This window comes from Arvicanthis niloticus, chromosome 9, assembly GCF_011762505.2.
Source record: "Arvicanthis niloticus isolate mArvNil1 chromosome 9, mArvNil1.pat.X, whole genome shotgun sequence".
NCBI lineage: Eukaryota > Metazoa > Chordata > Mammalia > Rodentia > Muridae > Arvicanthis > Arvicanthis niloticus.
In genome coordinates this window covers 11738729-11749148 of record NC_047666.1, presented here as the reverse complement: position 1 = coordinate 11749148, position 10420 = coordinate 11738729, and the positions used below count along the sequence as shown (strand labels likewise).

The following is a 10420-nucleotide window of genomic DNA, read 5'->3' as shown; positions in this document are numbered from 1 at the left end:
CACTCATGTTCAGATCTCCACACACAAACAGGTAATTTGAGAGATGAGAGTGTATCTGTAAAGGGATTTGATTGATACCAGAAAAGTTTTTTTTTTTTTTTTTTTTTTTTTTTTTTAAAAAAAAAACAGGATGTCATTTAGTTCAGGCTGGCTTTAAAATCTCTATGTAGGGGCTAGAAAAATGGCTCAGCAGTTAAGAGCACTGTTTCTACTCCCAGAGGACCTGGGTTTCATTCCCAGCAATCTTCTGTAACTCCGGTCCCAGGGGTCAGACACTCACTTCTGGTCTCTGTTGTTACCAGGTACACAATCGGTGCGCAGACCTACATGCAGGCGAAGTACCTCTACATGGAAACATAAAAATAAATACACATTATTTATTTTCAATCCCAATGATAACTTTAAGTGTGATTCTCCTGCCAGGAGAATTTTTTTATGTTAAGCAAGTACATGTTAGGCAGGCTCTGCACCGCACCGGCAGAGATATACCCCTGGCCTGAATGCACCAGTTTAATGGGCACTCGCCTGTCCCTCTGGGATCCACCCATGGCCAAATTCATTTCCCATGGCTGCTCAGGGTCTGTGATGATGACTGCGTCATCTCTGTGGGATATCTCGTCATCAGTGCTCATGGGGACTTAGGCTGGATATACCCTTCCAGGGGAAAGGGAAGACGCTGCCTGAGATTGCAGCTGGGCTGGGGATGAAGCTGGGAACCTGAGCTGAGACAGGTTTGAGAATTTGTTCACTGGGGATCTGACTGATATCAATAATCTCTGCTATGCAAATGAGCACAAAATTGTCTTGTCTAGACCAGAAGCCAGAACTCAGTGGGAGGCAGTGAGAGGGTGTGGCGCAGCTGGAGACAGAAGAATTCATTTCATCTGGGCCTGAACAGAATGAGATATTCATTCACCAGACTAGCTCCAAGGAGGCAGGCAGCAACAGAGCCCAGGGGCTAGAAGGTTGCTAAGAGTCCAAGACCAAGGGCTTGTAGCATCTGCCAGGCAATTGTGGCGTGGGAATTAGCTAGCAGGAAAAATTTCCATTTACAAGTGTATTTTCAGGGTTGCTTTTTTTAAAAAACAGGTCTCATTATATAGCCCAGGCTAGCCTAAAAGTCAGGACCCCCACACACACACACTTCTAAGTGTGTGCTGTCATACCTGGCCATTGAATAATATTTTCTCTTTCTATTTAACTGAACTTGAAGTGGGTCTCTGCCTTTTATCCTCTTCTTCCCTCCTCTGACCAGCTTCCCATTTTTCTCGAGGACTGTTTGGTCTGCCCACCCCCGACCCCTGCAGAGTCTGAGCCTAGCTGTTCACCATCCCCACCTGGGCAGACAGGGAAAAGATGCAGAAACTCCCACGTTAGGCACATTTGCATCAGCATCAGTGTCTCCTCCACTAGCTTACCTGAGGACATGCTGTTTCCATTGGAAGCTGATTCTAGGGCTGGGGAGGTAGCTAGGCTGGCAGAATGCTTGCCTGGAATGTCTAAAGCCCTGGGTTGGATCCCTAGAACCACACAAACTAGGCAAGCTGAATGAACTGAGCATGTTAGTACATGTCTGTAATCCTAGCACTCGGGAGGCAGGAGGATTAGAAGTTCAAGTTTATCCTCACTACATAGCATGTTTGAAGCCAGCCTGGGCTACATGAGACCCTGTCACAAACAAAAAAGGCCCCCAAACCCACAAGGCCCTCTCCTCTTCATTCTGAGAAAAACCTTAATGTCCAGTAAATGGCTCCAAGTTCCCACATGACCTGTGCCCAAACATAACCCCTCTTGTCTGGCTTCATCCCCCAGTACTTCCTGCTTTCTTCAAATGATGCCAGTCTCACTACCTTCCCAACATGCTCTACCTCGGGGCCTTTAAAATGGCTCATTCTTTGCCGACACTGTAGGCTTAGCTTCCTTCCTTTAAATTACCTCCTCAGTAGAGCACACTGTTCCACCTCCACATAATACATAATAAAGCACCACCCCGCAACTTACAACTTTCTGAAGCGCTTGCCTTGTTTGACTGTTCTTTTCCGAATAGTTACGATCTGTGACACTATACAATTGACATATTAATTCTACCTCCTATTGTTATTCTGAATATAAGTGCCTTGAGGGTGGAGATCTTTGTTGGGCTCATGGCTTTATCTCAGGTGCCTAGAGTGCTGTCTGGTATAAATAGGACTCAATAAATATTTTCAGTGCTATATAAAAAGCTCATCAAGAGGTAAATACCACACTTACTTACCTGACAGGAATACATCATGATCTTGAAGGTGGTTTTCCCAGGGCTAAGCATATTCATTGAGGTCTGGATGTGCTGACCCCTGCAGTTTCCCCAAATAAGGGACACTTGACTGCATAATTTATGGCAACGGAGAACTCTGTTCAAGTTCTCCCTGAGGAGATGGGGGAAGGACAAATACAAGATGGCTCAGTGGGTAAAAGTGCTTGCTGTCAAGCCTAATGACCTGAGTTTGAAGGCCAGGACCCACGTGATAGAAGATGAGAACTGACTTCTACATATTGTCTGAAATCCACATGTATGTATGTTGTGGGATTTTAACACACACACACACAAAAAATAAATGTAATAACAATTTAAATAAATAAATAAAAGAGATAAACGCAAACTGTGTGCTGTGGTGCTTTTTTAAAAAGATTTACATACTTAATGTATTTTATGTAGATAGGTGTTTCGTCTGCATGTGTGCCTGCATACCAAAAGAGGGCACCAGATCCCATTATAGATAGTTGTGAGTCACCATGTAGGTGCTGGGAATTGAACTCAGGAATTGTACTGGCTGGTTTTGTGTGTCAACTTGACAGAAGCTAGAGTTATCATAGAGAAAGGAGCCTCCCTTGAAGAAATGCCTCCATGAGATCCAGCTTTAAGGCATTTCCTAAATTAGTGATCAAGGTGGGAGGGCCCCTTGTGGGTGGTGCCATCCCTGGGCTGGTAGTCCTGGATTCTATAAGAAAGCAAGCTGAGTAAGCCATGGGAAGCAAGCCAGTAAGTAACATCTCTCCATGGCCTCTGCATCAGCTTTTGCTTCCTGACCTGCTTGAGTTCCAGTCCTGACTTCCTTTGGTGATGAACAGCAATGTGGAAGTGTAAGCTGAATAAACCCTGTCCTCCCCAACTTGCTTCTTGATCATGATGTTTGTGCAGAAATAGAAACCCTGACTAAGACAGGAATCTTCCAAGAATAGCCATTGCTCTTAATTGCTGAGCCATCTCTCCAGCCCAGCACTGAAGTACTTACAATTCCAAAGGAGTTTGAGGAAAATAACAAGACCCTATATTAAAAAATGTTTTTTAGCAGAGTTTACTCTAGAAATGCTTTTGTGGTTTAAAAAAATCTATCCTTGGGGGTAAGAGGGATTAGGGGATAAAACCTGAAATGTAAATATAATATCCAATAAAAAAAAAGAAAAAAATCTATCCATAATTTATTTTCAAGTCTTTGAAGTATTGTTTGGATGGCACTTCCAATGCAGAGGACTAAGGAAATCCTACACTGTTGAGGTATATTCACCATCACTTGAAATATGGCCCCTCTCTTGTTGTGAGAAATCTGTCCATCCATTCTTCCTTCTATCCATTGATCTACCACTCACACATCTACCCAATCAAGCATGCATTATGAACAACACATCCATTCTATCGTTCTTCCTTTCATCCACCTACTCTCAGGTACCCATCCACCCACCGACCCATCCCTCCATCTATCAGCCATTCTGTCCATCCATTCTTCCATCTACCAGCCATTCCATCCATCCATCAATCATCCCATCCATCTATCAGTCATCCCATCCATCCATCAGTCATTCCATCCATCCATCAATCATTCCACCCACCCACCCATCCATCCATCCATCAATATTCTATCCATCCATCCATCCATCCATCCACCCATCCACCCATCATTTATTTATCTACCCAATCTTTATTTCATGTACTTTTCTTTACATTGGTCGGTTGTACTCTTTCTCCACATGCAACTATTCTGATATGTGAGATGTACATCCTTTTTATATCTGCTCTTGTATAATATCAAAAATATATTTTGATAAGTACTTTTCAGTACATAGTTCAGTCTGCTTCCATTTTTTCAGCATGACAAGATCTAGCCATCTTGAGCTGTGTATGTCTGGAGTACTGCTGCTCCAGCTATTTCTTATAGCTGTATCTGACTCATGTCACCATTCTAGTTCCCTGGTGATGCATACCTGATTGCTTCCAACACTCGGAGCTTACAAGCAACCCCACTTGTGCGTGGGACAATTTCTAGGCCATAAACCCCGGACTGTTAGTTCTTTAGGATGGCCACATCAATGACATTCCCTCTAGTTGTATGTGACAATTCTGAAATCCACACTTCCACAGCCATATTTGATTATCCAGATGTCTCATTTTTTTGTTAATGTAATATCAAAAGAGTATTTTCTAGAGCTGATGCCTCAGTGGTTGAGAAGGCTGGCTGCTTTTCTAGAGAATCTAGGTTCAATTCCCAGCAGCCACATGGCAGCTCACAACCATCTGTAACTCCAGTGCCAGGGAATCTAATGCCCTCTTATGATCTCTGCAGGCACCAGGCATGCATGCAAGCAACCACCCATACACAAAATAAAATAAAATATTAAAAGGTATTTTCTAGTAATCTTTTTAATTTGCTCTTCTCTGATTATCATTATTTAACTTTGTGTCTGCTAGCATGTCCTCCTCCGTGACTCTTTCTACCTCCTCATGGCTGTTACATGCCATGTTTCTACTACAGTTCTGTATCTTTTATGTTGTCCTGCAGAGTTCCTTATGTCCTTTAGACAGTAATTTCTCACTCCTTAGACATTTGAAAATAGATTTGTCCAATCTGTTGTCACTGTGCCCCTGATTTTCTTTAGCAAACACAAAGCTCTCAATTTTCATATAATTAGATTTATCAAAGGGTTTTTTTGGGGGGGAGGAGGGGTTATAAGGTACTTTTTCTGATGCTGTGTTAAGAGACCCTGAGAAACTAAACTTAAGAAAGGAAGGGTTTCTTTCTGCTTGCAGTCTTTTTTGGGGGGAGGGGGGATATTTTATTTACATTTCAGATGCCATCCCTTTTCCCCATTTCTCCTCCCTAGAAAACCCCTATCCCATGCTCCTTTTTCCTTTTTGCTTTTATACAATTTTTTAAAATGTTAATCAAAGGCTTTATAAGTTTGGTAATGCTCAATCAGAAGTGTAACCCAATACCCAACCTAGATATATCAACTGTCTTTGATTGGTGGAGACACATGAACATCTGCCTCCATGCCATGAAAGGGTGCTCTCTTTCTCTCTCTCATCACCTAGCTTCTCCTCTCCTTCTTCTTCTCCTCTCCTTACTCCTCTCGGCACTCCTCTGCTTGCAGTCTTAAGGTACAGCTCATGACAACAGAAAAGGGATGGGGCCTGGAGCCTAAGGCAGCCAGTCACATCCACAGTCAGGAAGCAGCAGGAGCTGGACATTTGGGTTTGGACCTTTTTCTCCTTTTTATTCAGTCTAGAAGCCCTTTCCACAAACAGTGTAGCCCACAATGGCTGGGTCTTCCTAACCTCAGCTAACCTGATCTATATAATTTCTCACAAGTATGCCCAGAGGCTTGTCTCCTAGGTGACTCCAGGTCCTATCAAGTTAACCATGAAGATTAACCATGATTAGCCATCATTAGCCATGAATAACCATGATTTACCATGGTTAGCCATGACAAGGGGCACTATACTTGGCTTTACTCTTGTATTTGGAGGTTTCATGTTTTTAAAATATCTTCCATGGCTGGAACAATGCTCAGAGGTTAAGAGCACTGGATGCTCTTCTAGGGGATCAAAGTTTGATTCGGGAACATTGGCAGCTCACATCTATCTGTAACTCTAGTTCTAGGGGATATAACAGCCTTTTCTGGCAGGCAAAATATCCATACATATAAAATAATAATCAATAAATAAAATGGTTTTTAAAAGAAAGTCTTCAGCAGGTTCAGACACCCATGCCTGCTGTCTCAGCTACTCAGGATGCGGAGGCAGCTGGATTACAAGGTTAAAGCGAGCCATCGCCACACAGTGAAACTGCCTAACAGAAAAGGAGAGGCAGGGGATGACTCAGTTGTGGAACACTTGCCTGAATTCAGCCCTTATTTCTGAAAAGTCTGTCTCTATTTTCTGTTATAAACACTCTTGCTATCCACACTCCAATATTCAGTCTGATTGGAATCTTGCTTTATGTCTGGATTTTGTTTTATTCTTTTCTTAAATTAAGCCATGTCTTAATGTGCTGAGTAATCCCACTTTCCATCAACTTGCCCTTAGGTTGGTTTGTCTAAGACTTTTCCCCCAAACACCCTCAGTCCACTCTGTTCCCTTCCCAACTCTCTTAGGATTACAGCTGCTGTGATGAAACACCATGACCCAAAACCAACTCAGAGAAGAACGAGTTTATTTTACTTGTACCTCCATAGAACAGTTCGTCATCAAAAGCAGTGAGGGCAGGAACTCAAACAGGGCAAGAACCTGGAGGCAGGAGCTGATGCAGAGGCCTTGAAGGGGTGCTGCTTACTGGCTTGCTCCTTATAGTTGCTCAACCTGCTTTCTTATAGAACCCTGAACCAGCCCCGAGATGATCCCACCAATGATGGGGCTTATCACTAAGAAAATACGCTGCAAGCCTGTCTACCTACAGCCTGAGCCTCTCTCACTTGGGGTTTGCTCCTCTCAGATGACTCTAGCTTGTGTGTTGACATAAAAGTAGCCAGCACACTGACAGTGTTTTTACTACTCAGCTATATAGAATACTATCTCAATTTTTTTTTAAATTGAGACAATCCTGGCTGGCCTCAAACTCACAATAGATCTGCCTACCTCTGCCTCCCAAATACTGGGCTTAAAGGTATTCATAAACAAGCCCAGTTTGATAGTTTTTCAATGGAACCTGCCTGCTAGTGAGCTACTACTTTCTTAACTTGTATTTGGTTGAGATTACATTGAGTATGTGGGTGAACTGGGGGATGCTGGCATCATTTACAGTGTTGAGTCAACTATTCTAAGAGCGTGAAATTTTCTTCCGTAACAAGGATCATTTTCCTCTGTCTTTCACTAGCAGTCATCAAGGTAAAATTATTTCCCATATCTGTGCTGGTTAGTTTTTTGTCAACTTAATGCAAGCTCAGGTCATCTGAAATAGGGAACCTCCATTGAGAAAATGCCTCATTCATGTTGACCTGTGGACACATTTGTGGGACATTTTCTTGATTGATGTGGGAAGGCCCAGCCCACTATGGGCAATGTCAACCTGAGTGAGTGGAACTGGGTTGTATTTAAAGACAAAACAAACAAGAGCCAGCCAGTGGTCTCCGTGGTCTCTGCTTCAGTTCCTGCTTTCAAGTTCCTGCTCTGCTTGAGTTCCCGCCTTGGGTTTCTTCAATGATGGACTGTGATCAGAATGTGTAAGATATTCAATATTGGCCCAATGTGATGTGTCTTTAAAAAAACAAATGTATGGAAATTAAGAAGTCTTCTGTGGCCTGCAGACAAGACTAGCCTCTTCTTTTAAGTACCGTGTTACAGAAGAAATGCTGAGGTTCAGAGAAGTGTCTTCCAAGTGTTACACAGCTTACAGGTAAAATCAGCACTCAGAGCTGCCTGATTTATAATGCTGCCCTCTGTTGGCAGATCTTGGGAAAGCAGTAGTTCTGAAAGCCCCCCCATTCACTCCTCCACTCCCTTGGTGCCCAGATAAAGCTGAATAAAGTTAAAAGTAGTACATTTTACTTACCACTTATTCTGTGTTACTCATTCACTCATTCATTCATCCATTCATTTAGTTTTTCGGAAACAGAGTCTAACTATGTAAAGTACTTTGGCCTCAAACTCTTAATCCATCTGGCTCAGTTACCATTATCGAACCTTTACTAAGTGCAGTAATTTCACCCCTTACCTTATGTAGTCACTACAACCACTCTTTATTTCAGACAGGAACTGAGACTCGGGCTGGGCTATGTATAGGGCTAAGCAGGCCTATAACTGCAACAGTTGGGAGATAGAAGCAAGAGGATCCTGTACCTCAAGGCCAGCCATGGCTGGTTAAGACTGTCTCACCAAAACAAACAAACAAGGAGCCACCCGACTGAGGCAGAGGCAAGAGGATCTCACCAAATTTGAGGCAAGGTTAGTCAATACAGTGAATTCCAGGCCATCTTGGGCTATATAGCTATCTCAAAACCAGAAACAACAACAACAACAAAAAGGAATGGTTTGCAGAAAGGTTAGATATGTTCAAAGAACCAGAAGAGGTGCTGAGAGCAGGTGTAATGTTTATTCGTCGTGTGTGTGTGTGTGTGTGTGTGTGTGTGTGTGTGTGTGTGTGTGCATGTATGCTCTCACAGGTGCATAAGTCTAGGTGCACAATGTATGTCCAGATGCCTAAGGAGGTCAGAGCAAGGCTGATCCCATGAAAGTGGAATTACACACAGTTGTGAGCCACCTGCAGGCATACACAGGCTCAAACTTGGGTCCTCTGCACGAGCAGTAATGTCTTTAATCACTGAGCCTTCTCTCCAGATCCTAGTCATTCTTTCTAATTCACAGTGTTTAGTTGATGATCGAACTGCAGGAAATACAGAACTCACTCTTAGGAGTCACTATGCTGAAATTAAATGTTACGACTTCTTTTGGTTTGTTTTCTGACAGTGTCTAGGTACCCTGGTGGGGTGGAAGGCTCATTGTGTAGATCAGATTGGACTCAAATTTATAGTAATCCTCCTGCCTCCACCTCTCAAATGCTGGGATTACAGCCTCCTCGCCTAGGGCTTCAGGAGTACGAAGGAGTTCACTGACTAAGCTGCATCTGAGCTCTAGCAAAGTAACTTTTTCATGTATTTATTCGAGCGTGTGCGCATGTTCACACAAACATACCAAAGCATGTGTGTGGACACTTCATGGACAATTTATACAAGTTAGTTTGTGCGTTTTACTTCATGGGACCCAGAGATTGAACTGTGCTTTAGTGTGCCTTAGGCTTCAAGGCAAGAGCTGAAGAGGTGGGTGGCTCTGCACTTAAGAACATTTATTGTCCTTGCAGAGGACCCAGGTTCCATTCCCAGCACCTGCTTCCACTGTCCATAACTCCAGTTCCAGGAGCTCCAACAACCTCTCCTAACCTCCAAGGGCAACCAAGCACAAATGTGGTGCAAAGACAGTCATATGTACTTAAATCTTTTTTTTTTTTAAGGCAAGCTCCTTTACCTGCTGAGCCACCTCACTAGACCCTGAGTGGTGCCACTTTGAAACCATATTTTTTTCAGTTAATCTATTTATGATGTCTTGGATATGGAATGTAGTCACAAGTCCAATTGTTAAAAATTTGGCCCCTGGCTCCTGGCTCTAGTTTGGAAAGTTATGAAAACTTCAGGAGGTGGGACCTAGTTTGAGGAAACAGGTCAGAGAGGACTTCTTGCCCCTGAGTTCATCCTGTCTTACTCTCTGCTTCCTGTACCTGACAAAGTGGGGGGAGAAATGTGTCTGCCATAGGCTCTCAAACTCAGGCGGCCAAACAACCCTCGGAAACTGTGAGCCAGAATCAGAATTCATTTACGTTGTTCTCTTACATCTCAAAAGATATTTGGACACAGTAAAGATAAAAAGGACTAATACAGTATGGATACCAATATTGATCAGTAGTCTTCATTCTTGTCTGGAGTTTAGTGAAGGCCATTGGGAAGATAACACGGGTCAGGGAGATGCTGATCCATAAACTCTCACGGATCAGAACAGACTTGTGTGACTCCAAACGTCTAGCAACAATGCACGAGTGTAGGTTGCGTCCTTTGACCTAGATACATGCAGTTAGCTCATTAAACTAGCCAATTCCTGTCTTTCCAAAGTCTAAAGACTAGGTCCAGGTGCAGGCTCTCCAGTGGGCTTCAACCGCTGGCAGCTTCAGATGGATCAAGAGCAGTAAGCACTCGGATTTATATTATCCGTCTGTCCCGAGGACCATTGAGCATCTGTAGATGGTCTCAGCTACATCCCCTGGACGTTCTGCACAGATGCCTGGAAATCCATGTCCCTGCCGCCCACACAAATCTGCTTGATGACTGCGCCCAGTGGGGAAGGGACTTGCCCTGCATGCCGGGTGGAAGTTGTCCTGCCAGAGAACCCTGGCTTTAATTAAAGTCATTAATGAGGACAAAGGAACAGACAATTGCCCTTTTTAGGCCCCTTCTACCAGAAGTCTGGACTGTAAAACAGTGGGTCACTCAGAAGTCAACACTCCAGAAGGCTCTGCACTGGTAATTACTCCCAAATCAATGTGAGTGACCAGCCATGTGGATGTGCCTAGGAATGAGGGGTTCCCCCAGGTTGTGGGACCAGTGTTAAAACTGGAAGGATCCC

The 10420-nt window shown here is 43.5% G+C and overlaps 1 non-coding gene across 1 annotated transcript; it reads left to right on the top strand.

Moving 5' to 3' along the window:
- Positions 1-2246: 2246 nt before the first annotated feature.
- On the top strand, positions 2247-2407 carry LOC117715843 (U1 spliceosomal RNA). Its single transcript, XR_004607646.2, has one exon. It is a non-coding gene; the product is annotated as a U1 spliceosomal RNA (small nuclear RNA).
- Positions 2408-10420: the final 8013 nt, after the last annotated feature.